This window comes from Mus musculus, chromosome X (assembly GCF_000001635.26).
Source record: "Mus musculus strain C57BL/6J chromosome X, GRCm38.p6 C57BL/6J".
Classification (NCBI taxonomy): Eukaryota; Metazoa; Chordata; class Mammalia; order Rodentia; family Muridae; genus Mus; species Mus musculus.
Window position 1 is genome coordinate 53696697 of NC_000086.7, and position 20237 is coordinate 53716933.

General features: G+C 51.5%; 1 long non-coding RNA gene across 1 annotated transcript; it reads right to left on the reverse strand.

Moving 5' to 3' along the window:
- Window positions 1-225: 225 nt before the first annotated feature.
- Window positions 226-19882, reverse strand: AW822252 (expressed sequence AW822252). Its single transcript, NR_110489.1, has 7 exons — window positions 19525-19882; window positions 19186-19294; window positions 18571-18707; window positions 16997-17053; window positions 16627-16728; window positions 9333-9503; window positions 226-372 (listed from the first exon to the last, which is right to left on the reverse strand). It is a non-coding gene; the product is annotated as an expressed sequence AW822252 (long non-coding RNA).
- Window positions 19883-20237: the final 355 nt, after the last annotated feature.

Consider the following 20237-nt stretch of genomic DNA (forward strand, 5'->3'; position numbering starts at 1 on the left):
CTCTTCCCTTCTCTCCAAGTCTCCTACCTCCCTAGATACTCCTCTATCCTTTATTTAGAATCCTCCCTCACCAGATGCTTCTTTCAGTACTCAGTTCTCTAACCATCACATGTGTAGACACTCTCCCAAAAGGATTAAAAATAATTGCCTCTCTGAAGCATCATTACACAGTTTTTTTGTTTTTGGTTTTGGTTTTTTTTTTTTTTTTTTTTTTTTTTTTTTTATGAACGGCTGTTTTGCCCGAGTGTGTGTTCTAAGCAGCAACTGCATTCCTGGTCCCAGAATAGGGCAGAAGGGTGCCTTGGGTGCCCCGGAAATGGAGTTGTGGGCCACTGTGCATCCTACGTGGGTATTTGGCATCAAGTTCTGGGCCTGTGGAAGAGCAGACAGATGTCCTGAGTGCTAAGACACATGACTAGCTCCAGAGTCTCCCAGCCTAACCGAACTTGTGTCCCTACTCTCCAGCCCACTTTTCTACAGCAAGCTTCCATTTTCCCATGAGCCTTTTCCCCTCCCTCTTACACCTGTCTTCTCCATGATCCCCTCATCATCCTGCCAAACCCGGGCCTCCTATCACTCCCTCATCTTCTGTCTTTATCCCTCCCCAAATTGTCTTTTGTTCATCTGCAAATATTCCTGTCCTCCTGCATAGCTTTGTCTCTTCCAGCCACCTTACCATATACACAAACCACTTCCCCTCCTGCAGAGAGCATAGCAGAACTCCTGCTCATCCCAGGTTTTGATGGTTCCTGCACACTGGAGCTCTTGTCTCTACCCCTCATTTTCAACACTCGTACCTAACCCAGCATAGTGCCTACATCCCCTGGTTCATGATCCTCTCTGCAGCATACATCTTACCTTCCTCTCAGACTACCTCCCCGCCTCGCCTTGTACAACAATGGAACTCCCCTGGCTTTTGTCTTTCATCCCTCGACTACCTCGTTTCTGAAGCCCTGTTCTGCTGTCCTGCCAAGCATGTGGCCCTCTGTCCTGTACTCTGTCCCATCTTAGCCTCCTACTGTCTCACAGTCTTCTCTTCTTAACAGACTCTGACCACTTCCCTGTCTTTTGCTAACTGATGTCCTCTCTTCCTTTCTACCCTATATTTTAAAGCCTCCACTGAATTTCTGAACATTTTGTTTGCTTTCTAAAACCTCCAGAATTGCTTCTGAAGCCCAGTGTCCTTATCCCCCACAAGAACTTCTAGCCTTCTCACCTACCAAAACCCCCTCCACTCTCTTGACCATCGTTCTCCTAGATACAGCATTTCTAGACCTTTGCCATCACTTCCAACCTCCCCCACATGACATTTCCCCACCCTGTCTGTCCTGCATTCCCCTGTTTCCTGCTTTCCCACTTTCCTCCTACCCTGTTCCCCTCTTCCATTCCATATTTTCCTATCCGTCTCCTCTCTTCTAGCCAAATATCCTCAACATTCTTCTGCTTTCTCATAGCCTTCTACCCTCAGGAGCATTCATCCTTCATATCTAGTATGGAACACTCCAGACATTCTCCATATAGTCTATTCATCTCCCCCATGGCTCTCTTACCTTCACCCTGAAACACTTTTCTTCTTGCCTAGACTTAGTATCCCTCTACAGCTTTTGGATCTACCAATGAGCATCTTGCCCTCCTCCAGATACCTTGCCTACCCCTGAGCATCTAATTCATGCTCTGATCCTAAAACCCTCAGAGTTATGCTTTGCCCTTCTGTTTTCTTCTTTGCCAATCCAATCTAGTTTCTTGTCTTCTGGTTAGTAACCCTTTCTGTAGGATGCATCTTGCCTTTCCTAACATCTTCCTACAACATTCAAAATCACCTGGTCTTAGTCTCCCCATTCCCTGATCCTCCTCTCTACTGCAACCCTATTCCCTCCCTATCTTGCTAAGCATGAACCACTTTCTCCAAGACTTCTGCAAGCAAAATACCCATGGCTTCCTATTTTCACGTCTTCTCCCACGCCTCTGCACTACTCTCTGACCTTCTAGTCCCTGAAGCCTCTCATGTCTCCCTAGATACCCGGCCTTAAAGTCCAGTCTTTTGTCCTCCCTGTGCAATCCTGCCCCACCCCGACCCCTGAGTAGGTCTGTGCCCTTGAACAGTCTTTTAAGTTCCAACACCAGCTTCTACACGACAGGCTTATGCTTCCCACAGCCTCCTAAGCCTGAAGACATTTATCCTACAGTGTGGGAACATACACTGACCCTGGCCATGACCCTCCCTCCCAGGTTCCTGAGTTCCTCTGTTCTCCCAGGCACACTCCTCTCCTCCCATCCTCCTCAACAGACTTTAGTTATCTTCCACAGACTTCTGCCCTCCTTTCCCATCTCCCTATCCAGCCCTGCATGACACATCAATTTCTACTTTACCTCAGCCTCCAGCCCAGGACTCCGGAGACTCCTACTCTTTCCCCCAGCTATTTGCTCTCTTGCCCCCAAGCCTCCAGTGTTCCATGCAGACGTTGGCCTTTACCCAGTCACATACTCTGTCCCTAGTCAAGTGATCTCTTCCTTTCTGCCTTGAATCTGGTAAGGCTCCACCCAACTCCTAAGGCCTGGAGATTTCTAGACACCCTGGGGCTGCTTCTAGAACCCAGAGTCCCAATTTCGCAAGGAACTTCCTGCCCTCCTCACAGCCTTCTCAACTGCCCAAGATTCCTACCCTCTCTTAAGCATGCTCTCTTTACAGCCAATATTTATAGTCTTCTGGACATCTGCCACCACTTCCAACCTCCTACCCATCCATATCTGCGGCATCTGCTCAAATCCTCCTGTATTTCCCACTTAGTTTCTTTCAGTACCTCTGTTGTCTCCAGTCCTCCTCCCCATATCCTCCTAACTTGTTCCCTAGGATTCTGTTTCCCCCCTCCTCCCTCATTATTTATCATCCTTCTGCCTTCCTAGGGCCTCATACCCTCCTCAAAAGCATGAGTTCCTCGTGCCCAGACTGCAACTGTCCTGATATCTTTCTCAGTCTCCTCACTTCCTCATGTCTCAGGACTTCCTGGAGCGTCCTACCTTCACCCCAAGCCTCTTTTCCTCTTTCATTGACTTTCCCCCCTTCCATAGCTTCTGGACCTACCAGTGGGCATCTTAACTGCATCCAGAGTCCCGTGCTGACACAGTGAGCCTCCAATTCTGGCTCTACCAGTGTAATCTTGCTTCCCAGGCACCTGTTCTCTTCTCTAGTTTGGTCCATTACCCTAACATTCTACCCTAAGGCTTCCCTTGACTACTTCTCTTAAGACTCCTATCTTCCCCAGATGCCCCTCGAAACCCGATTTAGAATCCCACCCTCACCAGAGCCTCTTTGCAGTATTCAGTTCTCCAAACACCATACACAGAATCTCTATTCTTTTCTATTAGTATAAACAACCCACTCTTAAACATCATTACACTTCTCTGGGAGTGGCTCTTTGGCCTATGTGTATATTCAAAGCAGCAAGTGTCCTGCTGGTCCCAGATAGGTCAGAAGAAAGCATCGGATCCACTGGGATTGTAGTTGTCAATTGTTGTGAGATGATGTGGATGCATCAATTCAAATTTCCAGCCTGTGCAGGGTCAGGCAGTTGTCCTGAGTTTTGAGACAGATGTCCAGCCCCGGATTATCTCAGTCTATCTCACTCTCTCTGAACTTGTGGTCCTGTACTAGAGCCCGTTTTCCTCCCAGCAAGCTCCTACTTTTCTGTGAGCTTCTGCCTCCTTCGACCCTGTCTTCTCTTCCACAGTTGATCCAGATTCCCTCATCCTCCTGCCAACCCCTGGCACCTCTTACTCTCCTGCCTACATCCTCACTCTCCTTATCTCCCACAGCATCTCCTGCTCACCTCCACATACTCCCGCCCCCTCCCTTGGGCTCTGCTCTGTCCCTCCTGCCATCCTGCCGTACCTCAGAGCCTCTTCCCATCTTGCGGAGAGCCTCTTGGCCTCTCATCTGGCTCCTTGCCTCCTGACCACCTGTGATTCCCCTTGAGCTTTTCCAGGCACCTGTGCTTTTCCCGAGTCTCTGACCCATGCCTTGATACTGACATCCTGACTTGCCTGATACTGACATGCATTGAGAGACACCTGCCCTCTTCTCTAGGCTAGTCTTCTTTCCCTTACATAGTATCCTAAGCTGCCCTTGATTTCCTGTCCTCATTGCCAGCTTGCTCCCTTCCTCTATCCCATAATTCATACCTCCCCTATATCCTCTACTACTCCCTAATTAGTATCCCACCTTTATCAGATCTGTCTCCTGCACTCTTGTGTTTCCATCATGACTGGAGTAAACAACTTCTTCCCTATTGTTAACAATTCCCCATGTTCAACATTTTACAAAATATTTTTCTATGAATGGATGCTTTGCCTGTATGTGTTCCGAACACCAAATGCATCCATGGTCTCAGGGGAAACCAGGAGATGACACTGGATCCCTGGGACTGGAGTCACGGATGGTTGTGAGCCTCCATGTGGGTGCTTTGAATAAAACCTGTTTCCTCTGGAGGAGCAGAAAGCTGTTATAACTGCTGAGCCATGTCTCCAGCCCCAACTCACCCAGTTGACCTGAACCTTTGGCCCTATTCTGCAGCCTTTTCCTGCAGCTGGAACCCACCTTTTCATGAGCTCACTGTCCCCCGCTCCCCATCCCTGGGTGAGCGCCTCAGCCTGTCCACTAGGGCTGACTAATAAAACCTCCTTCTCCACCCCACACCCTTCCCCTTCCTATTGTGCCTTGTGCTCACCTTCACACCCTTCTGCCCTCTCCACTAGCCTTCTTTCTGTCTCTCCTGCCATGTGCCATCCATCTGGGCCTTCCCCTATCCTTCAGAGAGCCTTCTGTCATTTTCCCTGGCTTCCTGACTTCTTCCTCGGCCTTAACTCTCTCCCCAGCTGCCACCCTTTCCTCCTCTGCACTCCAGCCTGGCAGTTAATGTCTCTGCTTCAGTATCCTGTGAGAATTCAATCCTGCTTTTTGCTTCTGACTCTTCACCCCCTGGTATAACACATGACCTTCCCTGCCCTTGTGTCCTGTCCACTTGCTATTCTGCCAAAAATGCTGCCCCATTCTCTAGCACTCTGCCTTCTCTTGGGCTTTTACCCCTTAGCCTTCTCTTCTCCTCCCTGCCCGCACTGCCATCTTCTCTGCCTTTCTTCCCTCCTAGGCTTTTAATGTCTCCCTGAACTTCCTAGCTTACTCACCAGTCTTGTATCCTCCCCATGAGAAGAGTTCTGCCCTCTTTAGCAGCACTGTGCTCGCAGCGACTCTATGACTCTCTGCCCAGGCTTCTGCCCTCCCAGGAACTCCCTCCACTTTCTGAAGCCACCACTGCCTTCAGCCTCTCCCCTCCAAGGTGGGGACTTACCCTCACTTTAGCTATTCTGTCATCTTCCAGTCTACCACCCTCTCTCTCAGCATGCTGACCTCCTCTCGCCTCACAGGCTCACCATGAACTTCATGTTCTCTTGGGTAGAAACTTGCCAGACTGCTCAGACATTTGCCCTCCTGTGCACCTTCCACAGGTAGTCCGGGTACCTAGACATCTGCCTGATCAGTGTCCGCCCCAGCAGCCCTGCCTCCTCCCCAGCCATTTCCACTCTTGCCCATCATCAGCCTGCTCAAAGCTCACACTGGGTTTGCCTTTTCATCAGCTAGTTAGTTATGTGTGCTGTCACTTGACCTCCAGTCTAGACTTTTTGCTTCCCTCTCCCAACCCTCCACTGGCTCCTCCAGACTCCACACACTCAGATTCATATACACCTTGGGACTACACCCAATGTCCTGTCCTCGCCAGTCCTTCCTGATCTCTTTCCCGTCATCATTCCCACCTGTCCCATCCCCTACTGTTCCCAGCACAGCCATTTCTGATCCTCCAGATGTGCCATCACTTCCAGCCTCTTGCCCCTCCTCATGACAACTGTTCACACTCTGCCACTCCTGCATCCTTCCCCCTCAGCCTCTTGCCCTGCTACTGTGTCTCAGGCCCTCTTCCCCTTAATCCTCCTGATTTTCATATTCCCCTTCGACCCTCCCTTTGCCCCCTGACCTCATCATCCTTCCACCTTCCCATAGCCTCCTATTCTCCCCCTGGTCATGTGGCCCCCATCACTAACCTTCAACCCTCCTGAGAGCCTCCTCAGCCTATTTGATGTTCTACTGCTGACCCTTGGAACTTGGGGCCACCTGGTACCCTCCCCAGGAACTTCCTGTCTTCTTCTTTCCAGACTTTGTACCTTTCCCAAGTCTCAGGACCTACCAGTGTGTCTTGCCCTCCTCCCTAGACGCATTGCTCACGGGGGCCTCCAACCCACACTCTGACACTGAAATCCTCCTCAGCAGGTCCCTTTCTGCCTCCCTAATCTGGGCTCCTCTTACAACATTCTAAGCTGCCCTTGCCTTCCTGCTCTCCCAAGGCCCCTACCATCCCCATAGCCTTTTATTCTCTATTTATTCTCCTGCCCCATCCCAGAACACCCCTCCAGTACTCATGTTCCAACTCTCACTGCAGTAAAATAACCTCTTTACTGCTATTAAAGAGATTGACCATTCTTTAAAACATTTAAAAGTGTTTTGTGGCTAGCTCTTCAAGGGCCTGTGTTGTAAGTAATAGGTGCACTGCTAGTCTCAGGGGAGGCTGGAAGAGAACACTGGATCCCCTGGTACTGGAGATGCCAGTGCATTTGAGACTCCATGTAGGGGTATGGAATTGAACCTTGGAACTCTGAAAGAGTAGACAGCTGTCCTGACTTCGGAGTCACGTTTCTAGCATGAGACTCTCCTAGTCTGTGTGTACTTTTGTGCAGTCTTCTTTCCTATCTTCAGTTGGCTTCAAACGTTTTATGAGGCTTTTCCTTCAGTCTTGGCTTTTTTCCTTCCTTCCTTCCTTCCTTCCTTCCTTCCTTCCTTCCTTCCTTCCTTCCTTCCTTCCTTCCTTCCTTCCTTCCTTCCTTCCTCTCTTTCTTTTCTTTTTTTTTTTTTTTTTGCCTTTTCAAGACAGGGTTTCTCTGTATAGCCCTGGCTGTCCTGGAACTCACTCTGTAGACCAGGCTAGCCTCTAACTCAGAAATCCACTGGCCTCTACCTCCCAAGTGCTGGAATTAAAGGCATTGGCCACCACTGCCCGGCTAGTCTTGGCTCTTTTAACCTCTTGTGTTCCCCAACCTCGTCATCAGCCTCCTGCCAAATGCCAGACCTTCTACCATGTTGTATATCACCCTGTCTGTATCCTCACCATCCTTTGCTCCTGCAGTGGCTCATGCTCACTTCCACAACCTCCTGTCCTCCTTTCTAGCTTCTCCGTCTTTCCTGCTGTGCTACCATCCATCCAAGCCACCCCCTCCCACTGGCCTTTCCCCTGGCTTCCTGATCATCTCTCTCTCCCCTAAGACTAGGACTCTCCCCTACAGCCCTCATTCCTATCCTTCCTTTCTAGCCCACCCTGCTGGAAAACTTCCTGGGCTGTTTCTAGATTATAGGCAATCCAACCTACCACCTTCGATTCTCTATCTCCCTAAGACTCCTAACCTCCATGTAAACATGTAAATACTACATGTAACTCCTAACCTCCATGTAAATACTACATGTAAATACTACATGTAACTCCTAACCTCCATGTAAACATGTAAATACTACATGTAAACATGTAAATACTCCCCTGGTATTCAGTATTCTCTCTGCACCCCTGTAAGCAGCTGCCCTCTGCCCTGCCCTCCTCTCCAGCATTCTGTTCTCCCTTAGCCATCTACTTTTCCATTAGCCTCCTCGTCTCTTCCCTGACCCTTGCCTTCCTTCCCTCCAAGCCTTCCAGTGTCTCAGTCTCCAGCCTTCCTCCCCAGTCTTCTGTCCTAGGAGTGACTGCTGTGCTCTCAGCAGCATTGCTCCCTCAGACAGTCTGCCTTTCCCTCAGGGTTCTACACTCCCACAGTCACTGCACAACTTCACAGCCTCTACAGCCCCTACCCTCTTCCTCTCCAGTCTGGTAATCTACACTCCCAACAAGCCATACTGTTATCCACCTAGTGCTCCGATCTCTCTCTAAACCCTGACTTCCTCTGTCCTCTCAGACATACCCTGAGAGGACCTCCTTGTCCCCCCTGAGTAGAGTCTTGCCATCCTCCCCAGACACCGGCCCTCCTCTAAGTCTCTCTACACAGAGCTCATTCTTACACTTCTGACTCCTCTGAGCCTCTGGCTAACAAGTCCTGAGACCTTAACCTTCGACCCCAGCCATTTGCACTTGTACTACTGAACCTCTGACATTTCAACCCAGACATTGGTCTTCACCCAGGCTACTGTAGCCACCTTCCTGCCCTCTGCCTCCCAAGCTGAATTTGGATTCTCAGGCTGATATCCAGAACCCTGGGACACCCTGGGACTGCTTCTTCCTCTTCTCATGAACCTCTTTCCCTCCTCACAGCTTGCTTGCTTGATTTCCTCCTTTCTCTCTCTCTCTCTCTCTCTCTCTCTCTCTCTCTCTCTCTCTCTCTCTCTCTTTCTTCCTTTCTCTCATTTTTCGAGACAGGGTTTCTCTGTATAGCCCTGGCTGTCCTGGAACTCACTTTGTAGACTAGGCTGGCCTCGAACTCAGAAATCCGCCTGCCTCTGCCTCCCGAGTGCTGGGATTAAAGGCGTGCGCCACCACGCCTGGCTCCCTCACAGCTTTCTTAACTGCCCTAGATTCCTACCCTTGATCAAACCTCCCACCCTGACACTGAACATCTCCAATCTCCCAAAATCTCGTCATCACTTGCAACCTCCCAATCCTATAACTCATGTGGGTCATGTCCTGCCCTCGTATATTCCCCCCCTGCCTTGGTTTCTTGCAATTCATGTTTCTTCTGTCCCCCTCCCCATCCACCTACTAACATATTCCCCAGGCTTCTGTTTCTCTCTTTTCAGATTCTTCTCTTTTCTCACCATCCTTCTGCCTTCCCATAGCTTCATACAATCCCCAGGAACATTCCCTCCTCATCCCCAGCCTGCAATTTCTGGATATCCGCTCCAGTCCACTTACTTCCCCTGACCCTAGGGACCCCTTGGAGCTTGCTACCCTTACCTCGATTCCCCTGCCCTCCTGCTCACACTTTGCATCTTGCCTTCCTCATAAGATTTCTTTGCCCAAACCCAAACCTCCACTTCATGCTCTGTCCCACCTTCATAAGCAACTTCCCTCCAGTCTCCTCCAGGCTTCTTAGGTTCCCATAGCATCCCAAGCTGCCCATGGCGGCCCTTCCCCTTCCCTACATCCTCCTCTAGCTGCTCTTCAAAATACCACCATACTCACTCCAGTACTCTGTGTTTCAAGCTTCCTAGGCATAAACTACACTCTCCATTATTAGTAACACTTCCTCACGCTTCAAAATCATGAAGTTTCCTTCAATAGCCATTTTGCCTGTGTGCATGATTTTAGCGAAGAGTACACCATTGGTCCCAGGATAGTGTAGAAGACATCGCTGGCTCCTCTGGGACTGACGTTGCACAGTGTTGTGAGCCCCATGTGCATCCTTGGGATCAAACTTCGGGCCTGTGGAAGGGCAGAGAGTGGTCCTGAGTGCTGAGCCAGAAGTCCAGCCCCAGATCCTCCTTGTCTATCTGGAATTGTATCCCTATTCTTAAGCCAACGTCTCTACAACAGGCTCCCTTTTTCTGTGAACCTCGACCTTCTCTGCTACGTGTCTTTTCCCTCTGCTCTTCACCCTGATTCACTCAGCCTCCAGGCTAAATCCTTCTGCCTGTCATTGCTTCCTGCGTACTTGTACACAATCCAGTCCTGCCTAGGCCTCTGCTTCTAGCCATCTTACCATCTATGTGAGCCTCCTAGTCCCCTGCAGAGAGCTTCCTGGTCTCTCCCCAGGCTTCCTGCCCCTACCAGCTTTTGACACTTCTTCTAGACTGGACCACTTCTCAGCATTCCTCACCTTCATCCTTTTTGTAAATCCAGCCTAGTGTGTACTCTCTGTAGTTCATGGTCCCCTCGGAGACATGCAGCATGCTTTCCCCTCAGGCCTCCAAATTACATGAAGAACATTGAACTTCACTGGACTGATTTCTCTCTATCTCCTTGAGTCTCCTCTCTGCTGCAGCCCTGTCCTCCTGATATCCTGCGACATCTCTAAACTTCCATTCTCCTACGGCCTTCTCATCTCTTCCTTGGCCCTTGTGTACTACCCTGTCCTCCTGACCACCTAGGCTTCCAACTTCCTGTCTTATTCTCCAGTCTTTTGTATTCCCTGTGAGTACCCTGCACTCCTCAACAGCACCGTGTTCCCTCCACGAAAGCCTGGTCTTCCTTACAGATTGTTCAGTAACCTGAATCTGGTCTTCCACCCTAGGGACCTATGCTCAGCCTATCCATCCTCTTCCTCCTAGCCCCCTCCCCTTCCTCTTAAACTCCTGGCTTCCTCTGAACTCCAAGGCACTCCCCGAGCCTCCCATTCTCCTGAGACATCATGCTGTAATCCCCACACTTCTCCCCGCGCTTAGAACTCTGCCTTACCTTCACCTCGGAACCTCTACTCTGGAGACCAATCCCTCCTTCCCAGACATTTGCTCTATTACTCACAAGCCTCCAACACTTCAAACCAAATGTTGCCCATTACCCAGCCAGCTACCAAGCCCTTAGCCACATTACCACCTCTCTACATGTCTACCCTCCACTGCCAAGCCACCACTGGAGTTTGCTGGCCTAGACACCTGGAAACCAGTGTCCTAGTCTCTTTGGGAACTTCAGGTTTCTCCCGTCTTTCCCACTTGTCCAAGACTCCTACCTTTTCTTGAGAATCCTATCCTACCCCAAGACAGAATATTTCTAATTTTCCCGACCTCTCCCATCACTTCCAACCTCCCGCCCCTCCCCATGACATCTGCCCACCCTGCCTCTTCTTGCATTTTGCCTTCATTTCTTACAATCCCTATCTCCTGCCCTCCTCCCTATGATTCCACTAACACACTCCCCAAGATTCTAGTTTTTTCTAACCCATTCCTCGCTAGTCTAGCCCTATATCCTCAACATCTTTATGTCTTCCTGGATGCTCTTAAGCTACTCAGGACTATTTAGCTCTCCTTCCCAGCCTACAACTCTCTGGATATCTTCCCAAGACTAGCCCTCTGCTCATGGCCCTTGGGACCTCTTGGAATCTTGATACCATCAATCATAGTGTTCTATCCTCCTGCTCAGATTTTCTGTCCCTCTGCTGCTTATAGTAAAATAATAGAAATTATTATTATTGTTGTTGTTGCTATTATTTTGCTTGTTTTTATTTTCTTATCTTTTTTTTTTTTTAACTACAGGGTTTCTTGGCATAGTCCTGGTTATTCTGAAATTTCTCTGTAGACCAGGTTGTCCTCAAACACAAAGATCCACCTGCCTCTGCCTTCCATTTGCTGAGCCTAAAGACATGCACCACCAACCAAGCCTGCCTTCCTCCACTGGGTCTTGTGTCCACTTGGGACCCTCTGAATCTCCTGATCTATTATAAAGTCCACCCATCCTCCCAGACTTCTCCAGCTGTTTCCAGTCTCTGTATGTGGCCCTGACACCTAGATTCCTATCTTACCTCAGCTTCTGATCCACACTTCCTAAGACTCTTGCCTTAATCTCCAGCCATTACTCTCTTTCCCAAGTTTTTGACATCTTAACCCAGGCATTGGCCTTTACCCAGTCACCTACACTGTCATATACCCTTCTGACAAGCTACTTTTCTGTTCTCCCTTTTTGGTTTTTTGTTTTTGTTTGTTTGTTTGTTTGTTTGTTTGTTTTTCTGAGACAGGGTTTCTTTTTATAGCCCTGGCTGTCTTGGAACTCACTCTGTAGACCAGGCTGGCCTCGAACTCAGAAATCTGCCTGCCTCTGCCTCCCAAGTGCTGGGATTAAAGGCATGGGCCACCACTGCCCATCTTGTTCTCCATCTTCACAGTTTCATCTGGACCGTCTTGGTCTGGTACTCAGATTCTTAGAAACCCTGGGACTGCTTCTGGTCCTTGGTTTCTTGCTCCCTGGGAATGCACTTCCCTCCTATCAAACTTGACAGCTGCAGAAGGCTCCTACTCCTATCCACAAAGCTGGCACTTCCAGTATTCTAGACTTTGGCCATCTGTTTCCTACCTCTGGCTTCTACCCATGCCATGTGCTCCACCATCCCTCCTGCTTCCCCTCTTAGTTCCCAGCAACCCCACTGTGTTCCCTGCTCTCTTCTCCATCATCCTCATAACCTCCTCTCCAGGCTTGGTCTCCAGATCGTCCTCCCCTTCTCCTTTAAGCCCCTATCCTCAGTACCCTTCTGCAGTCCCAGAGCCTCACACTATCAAGAACTGTTGAACCCCATTCTCAGTCTCCATCCCTCATGACACCATCCCCACATGCTTCTGTCTCTGGGGACCACCTGAAGCTTGACATCCTCACCCTGCACCTCCTTAGCTTCCTGTGCAGACTTGGTGTCCCTCCACAACCCTTAAGACATTACCTTGAGCCTCTCTTCCCCAGACTTCTCCATTTCCAGAGCCCATGGCCCCCATTCACTAGTCCAACATAACAAACAATTCACCTCTTCCTAGGTCTCCTCTAGTCTAGGATACGCTCCTACTCTCCTTCTCTAGTCTAGGATACTCTCCTACTCTCCTTACCAATGGCCGCCTGCTGTGTCTCCTGACATCTCCACTTATCTCATGTCCACAGTATTCTGTCACCTCCAAGATCGTGGCCTCAGCTCCATCTTCTGTCTGCCCATAATCCTCTAACTCTGCATAGCTACCTGTACTCCTTACCCCCTCCAGTGTCTGCCTTCTTGCCTGCACCTCTGCCTTCTCCCTGAGCTTCCTGCTCTCTTCCCCAACCTCTAACCTCTAGCTGCTCACCATTCTCCCCCTGTGTGTATTCCTTCTCTCCTTTTATTCACATGTCCTCTCTTGTACCTCTCTCTAGTGAGCCACCAGCATCCTCACCATCCCCCGCCCCTCCAGTATACTGTACTTCTCTGTAACCTCCACTCTCGCCTCCAGGCTCCATTTTGTTTTCTCACCAGGAATCTATCCATCTGCAGAGATTCTTGGAGTCTTCCTAAGACTTATACCCTTTGAAGGCCTTTGACCTCCTCTTCATCCTGCAATGTTTGCCCTGAGTTTTCTGCCCTGCTCCCTCACGTTCCCTTTCTACTTCCTACTTGCTCCCCTACCATCCTCTGTAGACACTGCTCTCTACTTCCTCCCCTTATGCTGAGTCTCTGACCCCCTCCTCAGGCTCCTACAACCCTTGAGTGCTCATTCTCAGGCATTCTGACCTCTAGACCCCATTTCCCTCCTCAGATTCCCCATTCTCCCTGAATTCTTACCCTCACACCAGCCTCCTGCCCTCTGCCTGGATAATAGTGCCCCTTGAGCCCTCTCATTTCCTAGTGTGCCTCAGCTCTCCCATAGCTTCCTGCCCCTCCTGCAACTTTCTACCCCATCCTGATCCTCCTACCTTCCTCTCCAGATTCTTACCCTCCACTTCCCATGTCACCTCAGACTCTTCTCATTTCCATGTCGGCACTATAGCCTTGGACTTCTTCCCTACCCGTTGCTTAGCCTCTCCCTCTTGCCTTGCAACCCTTGCTCCTAGTCCTCACAGCTTCTGGTCCTTGTCCTCCTTGTCCTACTTCCTTCTTCTACCAGCTTCATGCCCTCCCCTGAGACGCTTGCTCTTTTCACTATGCATGCCCTCTGACCCTGCCCTTGCCTCCCTTCTTTCCTCTTTCATGCCTTCCTGTAGTCCTCTGTGTCGGTCACCTCAGGTCCATCCTCTGCTCTCTTCTACACAGCCCTGTCAAGCCAGCTCTCTCTGTTTCTTCTTCCTTTCCCATGAGCCTCTTGCACTCCTCCTCATTCCTGGACTCTCCTTTAGTCTCCTACCATGCCATATGCCTTAGCTGCTGTCCTATCAGCAGCTTCTTCCAAGGCTGCTGACATATACATCTTCTGGATCACCCACTCAGCCTTCTTCCCTTTCTGTGCTTTGACCCCTCCTCCTAAGCTCCTGCCTTCCTCCTCACCATCCTGTCCTTCTGTCAACCTCCTTATCCCAGTCAGCATCAGACCTGTGTCCCCAGACTATTGCCCTGCTCTGCCCACATATCTCCTCATATAGTGACCCCCTCAATTCTACCAGAACATCCATTCTAGCCTACCACCTTATCTCGTGAGCTATCTGCCTACTGTAGCACCTGTCTTTATGTGACCTGCTTGCTATCTCCCTGATCTCTACCCTGCTTTTCCAGCTTTGGTCTTAAACAGCCTATTGTTCCCTGCCAGAGTCTCCTGCTAGTCTACCTAGGTCCTGCTCCATCCTACCCATGCTTTGTGCCTTTCCAGAGCCTCCTAAGCTCTCCTAAGCCTCCTCGCCAGCCTTAGCTCGTCATCCTAGGTCTGGGCATTCCTCTAGCCTCCTCCTACCTCCTGAGTTTCCTGCCATCCCCCCATCCTCTATGAGCCCTCTTCCCCTCTACCCCGTAGCCTCCCGTCCTCCCCCTCAGCAGCTTGCTTTCTCCCAGCCTCTGGCATCCCTCAAGCTTCCTCTCCAGCCTTCTACCTACTTCAAGAATACCTTGAATCTCCTGAACCTCCATCCTCAGCCCCTCATCCTCTTATTGCCCCACCTTGTGCCAAGCTCCCGAGTTCCCTACTGTTTCCTGGGCATCCGGCCTTTCTCATCAGCTTCCTAGCCTACAAGTGCACATCTGAGCTCCTTTAGTGTCCTGCCCTCCTCTCAAGGCTTGCTGTCCTTGTCCTCCTAGAATGTCTGCCCTCCCTGAAGCCTCGTCTCCTGCATGTGCTTTTCCTTCTCTGATGTGAACCATCCTATCCTCCCCCCTTTGTCTCCCATCTTGCTCCCCGGCTTTCTGTTCCTTGTCCCCATATCTCTTGCCTCCTCAAGCCACCTATGTTCCCCTAAACTCCCATCTTCCTTTGCCATGTATTTTCTTTCTGCCTTCCTCCTGAGCCTGCTGCCCTCTTCCTCTGCCTTCTGGGTCACACAGACCCTTTTGTTTATGCCTCTGGCCACAAGTCACCTTTCTACTCTGTCCCTGCCCCTCTGCAGCCTTCTGTTCCCCTTTAGGCACCTCCCCCTTGCTCCTGGCTACCTCAGACTCCAATCCCACTCCCTAGCCTCAGGCACACTGCCTCAGCCTTCTGCCCTTCCACATCTGTTGCCCTCCCCCATGACTCTCCTGCTCTTCTCAGTAGAGAGCTACCCTCCCATAGTGTCATTACTTTCCCACACCCTCCTGCCCTCCTCACCTCCTTCTTGTCCTTCTCCTGCCACCTAGGGACTGTCCTCACCAGCCTCAGGCCTTACCTCCTCTGTCTGCCTGAGTCTCCTCCTCTCCTGCCTAGCCTTCTGCCTCTCACATTCTTCCTGTGTGTTGCCCTCCTCACCCCTGTGCCCTTCTCCACAGCTTTCCGTTCTCCCCGGCCTTTGGCCACCTCTCCTTGGGTGCTCCCTGGGTCCTGTTGTCTTTCTAGCTAACTCCTCAGTTTTATCGTTCTTCCCTCCGTGCTCCAGCCCTCTTGCTCTTAACCCCAACCACCCTCACAACCCCCATGACACTCTGCCTACCTCTTCAGCTGGCTCCCTTCACAAGCCTGGGCCATTCCCAACCCAGATCAGCTTAGAGCAACGCCTGCCATCCCTTGGGCCTCTCCCAGCTCATGCCTTGTTAGCAGATTTCTGCTCTCTTCTGATCCTCTGTCCCACTGAGGAGCTATTCTTCCTGAGCGGCCTGCACTCTTGCTCAGTCTGGGCCTCCTCTAAACCTATCCTTTCCAGTTATCCCTCTCATCCCAGACTTCCACCTGAGTCTGAGGCCTCTCTAGCCTCCCACTCTGCTCTATGAGCCTCATGCCAGCTTCACAATCGAGCGTCTCCCCAAGGCTGCTGCCCCTTTAGAGTTTTTTGCACCCACACCCTCCAGTTATCCCCACGTTCTACCATGTTCCCAGCCTGCTCCCACCCTCCCAGAACCTGAGGTTTCCCTTGAGCTTCCTGCCTTCTTCTCCTTTCCTCTACCTTCCTCTGCAGCCTTTCCTCCCCACCCTCCCACCCCCCACCCCCTGACCCCTACCCCAGCCTTCTATTGTCCCCCAAGAAGCTCATGGCAATCTCTTCAGGTTTTTGTCTGTTCTCCGTGAGACCTCTCCCTTCCATGGGGTTTACATTTCCCCTAGCCTCCTGCCCTGCTCTACAGTGAGCCCTGGCCTCCTGCCTTGCTCCTCATGTCTACCCTCCCAGAAAAATCTCCTGACTCCCTCCTGTCTTCCACAATGAATTTGTGTGCCATGCCCTCCTTGATGGATTTCTGTACTTCTTGAATTTTTTCTCCCTTCCTTCCCAGTCTGCTGCCTTATTTACTTCCTGTTTCCCTGCTGAGGGGACTCTCTTTACAGCCTTGCTGTCTGACTTCCTCTGGCCTCCTCCCACTGAGCCTCCTGCCCTCTTACTAAGCCACACCTCACCTCAGCCCTAGAGTTCTGGATTTTCTGGTAATCTCTCCTAAGGGAGCTCTGAGTGCCCAGAGGTAAGGCCAGCATCCAGCTGCAGCACCTGGTGGGTGCCTTATCTCCTCAGCAGTCTCTAGCAAGCTCTGCCAAAAGGCACTGAGGACTTTACCACTTACTACTGCAGCGAGGACTCTGGGCTGCAGCAGTGGCCTGTAGAGATGGTTTCATTTCCCCTTACTCTTGAGGTTCAACATGGATTCAACACCTTGACTCCAGACCTAGAAGGATAGAGAAGCCTTTGACTCAGTGATTCAGTTTCTGTCTCTGAAAAGTGTGAATAAGACCAAGGGGGAGCCTTCGGAGCCTGGGATGCCCATTTAGTGTGTGTGTGTGTGTGTGTGTGTGTGTGTGTGTGTGTGTGTGTGTGTGTTTAGGGGGGACCCATACCCCACCCACTTCCCTACCCGGGATAAGGTATGGCACTCAGCAGAAACAGGAGGGAGCCAGGCAGTGCTCTATGTAGAGAACTCTAGGATTTTCCTTTACCTTTGGGAGAAAACAACATGTGACAACTTCAGAAACCACATCTCTGACCGGACAGCGCTGACCATGCAGAGTCCCATCGCACATGGAAATGTAAACATGAGGATGTCAGGTCATCCAGGTTAAGTCTGAATTTGTTGAAGCTCCGCTGCCTGCCTGCAGTATAGACTGCAAATAGAGTGCACCATGATATCATACAGCGAGGGCACCATGGAAGACCAAAAGTAGCTGAGGGGATGGGAAAGCAGAAGTCACAGACTAATCAGGGCCAGAATGGGACATGAACTCACTGCTGAGTCCTAGCTCTGCCCTGTCCTGGCTGACACCACTGGCCCCAAAGTCTACCTAATATCAGTGCCTCTGATCTCACACCATAGCCCATGCCTGAGCATGGCCAGGGATGGGCTTCCCTGTAGTGTGAGGTCTAAGAGGAAGGGGCCTCAGACCTCACACTCATTTCTCCCAGTAGTCCATGTGATCCTTCCTGTACTTGGAACACAGGGGATTCTCAGGAGCTTCTCTCCCTACCCAATGGATCCACCCCCATCACACACATTTATATACAAGCCCGTGCGCACACACATTCCAATATACATACGTGGACTACTAGTGAAACTTGGGAGAAGGAAGCCATCAGTCCTGCCCTATGGTGAGTAGCAGAGGCCATGTGGCAGCCACCTTTCAGCTTATGCCCTTTGGGGGAGACAAACTGAGATCTTCATCTGGGTCCATGACTCGGAGTGGGCAGTTGGGCCACTCTGTCCCTGGGGCTGGCTGGCATGCTGAAGGTTTCCATATCAGGAATGGAATGCATAGACCTTGAGATACCAGTGCCAGAGGAGCTGGGGGAGTGTGGGATAAGAAGTAAAAGTATCCCTTGAGCTGTCCTTGGTCATTTAGAGATCACAACTTCTAGCCTACAGAGGGCCTCCTGGACAGGCTGTCCCCAGCTTAACAGGATGAGGTTTCCCATGTGATGCCAGGGACAGGCCTGCAAGCCTGGAAACAGGGCTATAGCATGGGTCTCAGCCCACATCTCCTCAACCTTCCAGTGACATCATGACCCTATAAACCACAATGCTATCCTCACTGCAGTCTCCTAGCACACAAGTGCTCAGGAGCCCTCGGTCAAGCACCAGAGAAGTGGGGGTCTTCTTTCTGGTAGGGGACTAGACATTTAGGAAATTCTTGAGTCTTCCCCTTTGTTTATGAAATCAACTGTTCACCTGTTTTCCAGACCACTGCAAGGAAATGCAGATGCCTAGCTCATCTATCTCACGCCCCCTCTTTCTCCCTAGGTCCCTTGCTAGCTCTCCACTCCCTCCCAACCCCAATGTCCTGCCAGGTCATGAAGAAACTGCAGAAAGGGTGGAGGAATGCCGGTCCAGGGCAGGCTGAGCTCTCTTCTCTGTATAACAAGGGCAAACCCCAGGCACTTCCTTGAGCCCCATTGGAGTTCATGAGGTGGGAGAACACATCTCCCTCACAGTGTTGCCAGGGGATATCAGTGTCCAAGTGTCCACCCTTTTCTGTGGAGGGACCAGGTGACCTGAGCCACCTCACCCCTCTGGGCTCACCAGAAAGGCCCTTCTTCTCCTTCTAGGCAGGCTCTTCACTTAGCTGCTAGCCGTACTGCCTCAGAAACAATGGCACCTCTAGGATCCGAGTTGAAATGTTCAGTGAAGGGCTGAGCCATCCCCCAGAAGACCAATGCCTGAAAAAGAAAGAGACTTCAGAGTTGGCCTCCTGTGCATTCCCCTTCTCTACCCTATTCGGAGAGCAGCTGTCTGCTTCCAGGGTCCTTCCCACTTCTCCACATCCTGTGGCACACAGCAGCCATGCCACTCATGGCTGGTAGATGGGCTTCTGGGTCTCCAGTGTGTCACTGCAGGTCCTTCAGGGAGCCTGGGCAGTCTGGGAAGGGTGGGAGAAGCAGCTTGTGGGGGAAGAGATGGGTAGAGCCAAGTATTTCCTGTTTTTCCCTGTCTGCAGATGCAGAGCCTCAGGAATGTCCTCAGACCGGGTTAGGGGAATAAGTGGCTGAGTCCAGTCCCCTGCCCCATCCCCAACAGTGCTCCAGGCAATTTGGGAAGGGCTGTGCACAGCTGCAGAGAGTATCCTTGGGCCTCCCTGCCAAGAAGGATACAGCCTTCGGATTGGCTCAAAAAGATCTGTTCATTTTATCTGCTCACCTGACTTAGGTAGAGATGGATGGATAATCTTTACTGTCTAGGGCCTTCCTGAGACCTCACTGGCCCAGTCCTCTCCCATTTAGGGTTCAGGTGACATCTCAGGAGTCCTCTGCATAAAAAGGGGTTGGATGTCTGGAAGGTGTGTGTGTGTGTGGGGGGGGGATGTCTCTGACAGTGTGCTGGTGATGAGCTGACTCTCCAAGATGCCCCTCTGCCCCATCAGGAATCACACTACCAGGCAGCAGGTGTCCCAAGCTGCATAAACCAGTCTGGGTATTAAGATGCTGTGGCCACATACCCACCTGCCCCCCCCCCCCATTCCAACCTGTGGTCGCCAACCTTCAGGCACAGTGCCTGGTAAATCATCCCTTTTTGGGGGCTCCCCTGCTTTCGGCCAATGGGGAGGCAACAGGTTTGCCAGACTCTGGTGATTCTCTGGATGCAGAGGAAAAGGACTGGGCTGTGAAGGATTTGCGGTTTGGGATGCGGTTTCTCAGGCCTTTCGCAGAGACCTAAAATGGAGGGGCCCTGGCTGTGCCGCTTGCTCTCCCCGCCGCAGTCTGGAGGCACTGTGCGCCCCGCTGTCCTTCCTGCGGCCGCCAGGATGGCGCGGAAGGCGCGGATGGCCCTCTCCGCCGTGGCGGAGGGCGTTTGCTCACTCGATCCGCACTGCAGGCGGACGTTGAGCATCACCGAGGCCACCATGTAGAAGTAGGGGAAGTTCACGCGCAGGCGCCAGGCTAGGTCGAAGAAGGTGAGTAGCGTGCGCGTGAGCCCCTTGCAGAACGCACCGTAGGAGCTGCGTGTCTCCGCCCCACGTGACAGTCGCACTGCCAGGCCAGACAGGGCCGCCGCCGCTGCCACAGTTGGGAGGGCTGAGGTCACTGCCTTTGGCCTGGCTCACATGCTCACGTGCTGCTGAAACAGCGCAATCAGCCATATGGCGTCAGCTTAGGTCGCCTGAAGCTAGGCCCTAATTGCTCCTGGGTCCCTGAAGCCTCCACTGCTCCTCCCCTGACCGCTGCCTCAGTTGCTGCCCGCCCCTCAGCTCC